This window comes from Octopus bimaculoides, chromosome 15, assembly GCF_046866305.1.
Source record: "Octopus bimaculoides isolate indiv1 chromosome 15, ASM4686630v1, whole genome shotgun sequence".
Taxonomy (NCBI): Eukaryota; Metazoa; Mollusca; class Cephalopoda; order Octopoda; family Octopodidae; genus Octopus; species Octopus bimaculoides.
This window is the reverse complement of record NC_142942.1, coordinates 20,283,080-20,290,454: the sequence shown is the minus strand read 5'-3', so window position 1 is coordinate 20,290,454 and position 7,375 is coordinate 20,283,080.

The window sequence follows — 7,375 nt, the reverse complement described above, 5'->3', positions numbered from 1 at the left end:
TAGTTTTGTCTAAGAATATTAAATGAATTAGTGAAAAGGAATGGTCTTTCAGTATGAAATCTCAAACAAATCGTTGTCACAGTCTGTGAGACTCTTGAATATTTGTTTCTTCCTGAATTACTTGCAGCGTAATATCATTACAGAGCTGATGAATTGGGGGTAGCGCGTTCAAAAGGTATTAAATGATCCAGATATATTGTCGATGTGTCGGCCGTAGACTAAATCTCTGGTATAAAAGCAAAATCCACTACCTGGCTTTGTGGATACCCCAAATGCAGTCATTTAGTTTCTGGGCTACAAATATTCCAACCAATTCCCCGATTTGATTATACACACATGCACACACACACACACACGCACGCTCGCACACGCACACACATACACACACTATCACGCACTCATATTGATAAATATTGATATATAAACTGACGCTTTTTTTCTATTGCAGTAACCAGTAGGTGGCAGGGATCTTTTCCTTTTGGCCAGCACAATGTGTCATTTAAAACATTTACTCTTGGCGTTTTTAAGAAAATTCATTATTTTCGAAGTTATTTCGTGTTAAAATTGTCGTATTTCGGTAATTTCAACCAATCAATGACGTCTATTGATGTGAAAGCAATTACTGCTGTGGTTTGTCAACAAGACGTTGTGGCGGTGTAATGGGATCTTTTCCCTTGAATAATATTACTGCCGTTGTTTGTCAACAACAACTATCGGCGGTACTGTTATTTATAACATCGTTCGTGTGTTTGTACTGGTTTTAGCTTCAGGATTTTAGGGGTGAAATTCAGCCAGGGATGAAATTCAGAGTTGACAGTCAACTTAGAAATATTAAACATATCTAAGCACTCTACACAGAGTATTGAGTTCTATATTAGATAGTATTTGAAACCACGTAAAATATAGTTTTAATGTTCTTTTGTATATTTCAATATAAATTTGTTTTACAACTGTTACATTACTGTATGTATATTAGTGTATGTGTGTGCGTGTATGTTTGTGTGTTTATATATGTGCTTATGAATGTGTATATTTGTACATATGTATGTGTTTTTGACGGTACCTGCATATATGCGTTTGTGTGTGTATGAGTATATGTACGTGTGTCTGTGCGTGTATATATGTATATATATGTAAATGGTTGTATGTGCGCACGTGTATATGTCTATATGTGTATATATGCATATGTGCGTGTACGTACATAAGTATTTGCGTGTCTCTGCGTATATGTGTGTGTGTGTTGTGTCTACGTACGCTCGTGTACCTATATATATATATATATATATGTGTGTGTATGTGTGTGTGTGTGTGTGTGCGTATGTGATGTATTGCGATGTGATTGTTTTCACACTTTTTATGAAAATTCGTGATTATATTGTTATTATTATTATTATTTCTTTTCTTGTTGTTATAACTGTTATTGTTGTTGTCGAATAACTGTGTTTGTTTCTTTAATGTTTATGTCAACAGGAACCATAAAACATACAACAGGAATTAAATAGTACCATTGTTTTTGTTATTATTATTATATTACTGTTGTTGTTGTTGTTGTTATGTAATGTTTAAGGTTTCAGACATTATGAGGTTTTGTTGTTGTTTTTTTTTATTTTGTCTCGTTTTTCTTCACATTTGTCTCCATAGGGTATTTTATTAATTCGATACTTTACTCTCATATAGACTGTGTGTGTCTGTACGCGCGCGTGCATGAATATATATATATATATATATATATATATATATATATATATATATATATATATATATATATATATATATATATGAATGTATGGACGTATATATGAAGATCAATATATAATGATTATGTATGTACGTGTATCTGAATATATGTATATATAGATAGGGAGATGGGCAGATAGACAGAGACAGACAGACAAAGACATAGACAGACCGACAGATTAAGAAATAGATAGACAGACAGACAGACAGACAGACAGACAGACAGATAGATAGATAGATAGATAGATAGATAGATAGATAGATAGATACGAATGCACATATGAATATATAATGTACTGTATGAACATATATATATATGTCACACCCGTAGATGTTATATTGATGAGACGTATGCATAAGCGTTAAAACGACAGGAAAATATTTTCTGCATATTAATTGTATATCAAAACAGGAGATTGGGAAAATGGTTGATATTATTTATTCACCATTATGCATGTCATAACTCCTATTAACAAATGAAACATGTGTAACGGTGAATAAATAATATCAACCATTTTCCCAATCTCCTGTTTTGATGTCTGAAGTTAGATAGCTTTTGTCATGCAAACAAAATATGTTTGTAAATCAACAACGAAATCGATGGGACTAATGTAGGAAGCTTTCTGCTATCAGAATTGAAGTCAGTGAGGATAGCGTATTTACTACTTTCAATTTTAGAATGATTAATAAATGTATATTTAAAGTTGGGAAAAGAATTATACTTCTGATCATTAAGAGTGAAATAGGTGCTGCTTGGCGATGCAATTTACGTGTTCTATCGTTTACAGGCTGGCGAGATCTTTCGCTTCAATGTTTATGTCGATGTACGTTGCAGAAATCCAGTAGTCGGTGCAACCTTTGGCAGTCATCACGCGAGCTAAACTAACCAATAGTTTTACATACCATTCAGTGACAAGTTTTATTTAGAAGCCATGTTTGCTTCATCATTTAACATCAATGCATTCGAACGATCAGACGTGCTTTTTTGCGACTGTGAACACGAAATATTCTTTTTCTACTCTAAGCATAAGGCCCGAAATTTTGGGGCAGGGGCCAGTCGATTACATCGATCCCAGTATGCAACTGGTACTTAATTTATCGACCTCGAAAGGATGAAAGGCAAAGTCGACCTCGGCAGAATTTGAACTCAGAACGTAACGGCAGAGAAAATACCGCTAAGCATTTCTGCCAGCTCGCCGCCTTTGTGAACACGATACAACTTTTATCTTTTACTTGTTTCCATAATTAGACCACCTTGAAGTATTTTTAGTGGAATGAACCCACCCCAGTACTTAATATTTTTCAAAGCCTGGTACTTATTTGCCGAGCTGCCAAGTTACGGGGACATAAACACACCAACACCGGTTGTCACGCGGTGGTGGGGAGAAAAGATATGTATGAGCTAGTGTATAACTTTCAATGTGAATGTATTTGGATGTGAATGTATTTGTGTGTATGAGTGTATATGTAAGAGAGAGAAAAAGAAAGAAAAAGAGAGAGTACTTATAATACAGTTAAATCATAAAAACACAATCGAAAAAATAGTTTATTGATATTTCATTAAAACCATAAAAGTGTTGAGTCAATGATTTTAATTCACCTCAGACTTTCTGAATGTTCAATAAAAAGTGAATTAAATTTTTAAATAAATGTCTATACTCATGTTTGTGTGTGTGAGTACGTGGTTATTTCTTGTTTGTTTGTTTTTTTTTGTAGTTGTTGGATGCCAGATCGTCTTTGAATCGAGAAACGTATAATCAAAGCAAATCCAACCATGACCGTCATCTCTATTCAAGATTAACGATCAGCTACATTAATAATATATCCTGTCCTTTCACAAAACATTCAAATTTTAAAGATACCGAAAAAAGCCCTCGCTTACAAAAACCTGTGTATGCGTCTAAGCTGTAAAATTGTTTCTAATAAATTTCTTCTTACCAAAAGCACGGTAATTATTTTTAAACCTATTTTTGGTATCAGAGTCAAAGTTCTTGTTTTGTTTTGTTTGCAATATCACTCGCCATTTCGTTATTCCAAACAGTTCTCCAGATTGTCTGAGTTTTTTCATTCGAGGTTTGCGGAAAACCCTTAAACTTTTCTAAACGGTGAGATTGTTTCTGACGAATTTCTAATTGCCAAAAGCGCCCTCAAAATCATTCTCGTTGCCATCAACGTCCACAGAAACATCACTTTTGGAAAATCTGTCCGGTTCAGTATTTCTACTTTTCTTCTTTTTTTTTTTTTACTTGTTTCAGTCATTTGACTGCGGCCATGCTGGAGCACCGCCTTAAAAAAATTATCTGTCAATATATTTATTTTTGGTATCAGTGTCAATTTTTTTTTTTTATTTTAATTTTTTTTTTTTTTTTTTTAGCAAAGTTGTTTCCATTATCACTCACCAACATTTCGTTATTCCAAAAGGTTTCCCAAACCGTTTTGGTGGAAAAGCCTGAAATAAAGTCTCATCCATCTACGTAATGGTTCAACATAACGCAACACAGAATTTTTTTTAAAAACACATTTTTTTTTTAAAAACACATTTTTTTTTTCTTTTAATGATCAAAATGTAATCCAAACACAGGAGTGATATGTTAAACGTCTTGCCATGTCAAGAAACAACAACAGCAACAATAATAATAATAATAATAATAACCCTTTCTTTGGAATTTGTGGGGAGAGGACGAGTCGATTACATTGATCCCAGAAACGCAAATGGTACTTAATTTATCGACCCTGAGAGTATAAAAGGCAAAGTCGACTTCGGTGGAATATGAACTCAGAACGTATGGACAAAGATTATAACCGCTAAGCATTTCGCCCGGCGTGCTAATGATACTGCCAGCTCGCTGCCTTTTTTAATAATAATAATAATAATAATATTGAAAATTGCACTACTGGGTACTGCACACATTCTACGCAAAACACTTTCAATACAGTAAACATAAGAGCACCACAGCAAACCACAGCACATACCCAAGGCGCACAGAGCTGCGCTCGGTAGTGAAGTGAAAGCACGTTATAAAAATAAAACTACTGAACAACAATAATAATAATAATAATAATAATAATAATACTAAAAAAAAAATTTTTTTTAAATAAAAAAGAGAGTGAGCTGGCAGAACCGCTAGCGCGCTAGGCAAAATGCTTAGCAGTATTTCGTCTGCCGCTACGTTCTGAGTTCAAATTCCGCCGAGGTCGAGTTTGCTTTTTATCCTTTCGGGGACGATAAATTATCAGCTGCATACTGGGGTCGATCTAATCGATTTACCCCTCCCCCAAAATTTCAGGCCTTGTGCTTATAGTAGAAAGGATTATTATAATTATTAGTTAGTTCAAATTCCGCTGAGATCGACTTTGCCTTTCATCTTTCGTGGTCGATAAAGTACCAGTGAAACACTGGGGTCGATGTAATCGACTAGTCTCCCTCCCCCAAAATTCCAGGCCTTGTGCCTCTAGTAGAAAGGATTATTATTATTGCAACAAACAATTTTGCATTTCCAAAGGGCCACGACTGCACACCTCAAATACACCACGGTGCAAACTTGGTGGTACAGTACAAACTCACATGAAATTGATAAAAACATTATCTAATGCTGTTCTCGTAATTATTATTAGTATTCATATTTTTTTATTAGCCTCATGTCAACAAAAACGAGACATTACAAATACACAGACAGATAGATCTGTCTGTCTATCTCCATCTCTCTCTATCTATTATAGGAACAAGGCCTGAAATTGGGGGGGGGGTAGTCGATTACATCGACCCCAGTACTCAACTGGTACTTAATTTATCGACCCCGAAAGAATGGAAGGTAAAGTCGACCTCGGTAGAATTTGAACTCAGAACATGATGACAGACGAAATGCCACTAAGCATTTCGTCCAGTGTGCTAACAATTCTGCCAGCTCACCACCCTTAATAATAATAATAATAATAATAATAATAATAATAATAATAATAATAATAATAATAATAATAATGATAATAATAATAATGATAATGATAATAATGATAATGATAAACTATTATAGACAGTTACACACACAAATAAATAAAAGTTCTTACATTAAAAAAGAAAACAGACGGTAGTGCCCCAGCATGGCCACAACTGAATGTCTCTGTATCTTTGTAAAGAGAATTAAGATTCAACAAATATTGGTCTTAAATTTTGGCACAAGGCCAGCAGTTTTGAGGGTGGGGGTGCTCACCTAGTACTTATTTTATTGACCCCAGGAGGATGAAGAGCAAAGTCAGCCTCAGCAGAATTTGAACTCAGAATGCAAAGACGGAAGAAACGCCATCAAGCATTTTGTCTGGTGTGCTAACCATTCTGCCAGCTTGATACCATGGATTCAACAAATATTAAACACATAGTGAGATTTGGGGTAAAAGTTGATTGTAACGAACCTAGTATGAGCCAAGGACAAAGAATGTATAGGGTTGGTGTACCTGGTAGAAATAACAGCCAAATATCCTGCCAACATAACGAAAGGGAAGGATACATTGAATTATGTAATCCTGTCAGAAACAGAACAAAAAAAAGAAATATCCTTAGGTGTATTATGTCTGAGGGTAAGACATGGAGGCCACAGATGGAGTGTCTTTCATTATAGGTTCTGTTTGATCAGGATTGAGTTGGTAGAGCAACAACAAGGATGACAATTAAATAGAGATTCATCAATCAAATAACCATTTACCAATCAGATTCATTAATCAAATTAAGTGATATCAATCAGATAAGAATTTATTTCTTGGGAAGGAATTGAGTGGGAGCTGGAGGGAGGGTGGTGTTTCAGTGCATTACACCAACCCCAGTAGGTAACTGGTATATATTTTACCTGGTTATAGAAAACAAAAAAATATTAAGTTGATCCCATAACATGGAGGAATGTAACAAAATATTAAGAGGCACCCTGGCCAATATTTTGAGTTCTGAATCCAAGTAGCTGACAAAGAGCTATTCACCAACATCAATAACCATTTCTAGAGGAGGAAGATGGCCAGGAATTTAGTGGAAATGGATAATGGATATAGATCACTTTAACCCTTTAGCATTCACATAATTCTGTCAAAAGTAATGCTTATTTATTCACATTGTTTTGAATTAACACGTTAACTACCACAGCCTGTAACTGGAACTAACCAGTGATGCCTCGTATTTCGTGCGTTATTGCTCTCTGCGCAATATTACAGTATTTCATAATTAAATTTCAATGTTTAGCACTCGTGATATTTAAAATTTAGCACTTGTAGTATTTAAATATCCTCAAAACCATGTCATAGGCACAGGCGTGGCTGTGTGATAAGAAGCTTGCTTGCCAACCACATGGTTCCAGGTTCAGTCTCACTGCGTGATACGTTGGGCAAGTGTCTTTCAACATAGCCTCGGGCTGACTTGTGAGTGGATTTGGTAGATAGAAACTGAAAGAAGCCTGTCATGTACGTATGTATGTATATACATATCTGCAGTAAATCATAAATCCGAGAGATTGTCCACAGCTCTAAAAATTCTGCCATATATTTATCGTCATCATTTAACATCCATGTTTCTTGCTGACATAGGTCAGATGGTTAGACAAGAATTGATGAATTAAAGGACTGCCTCGTGGTCCAGTATCTGATTTGATATGGTTTTTAT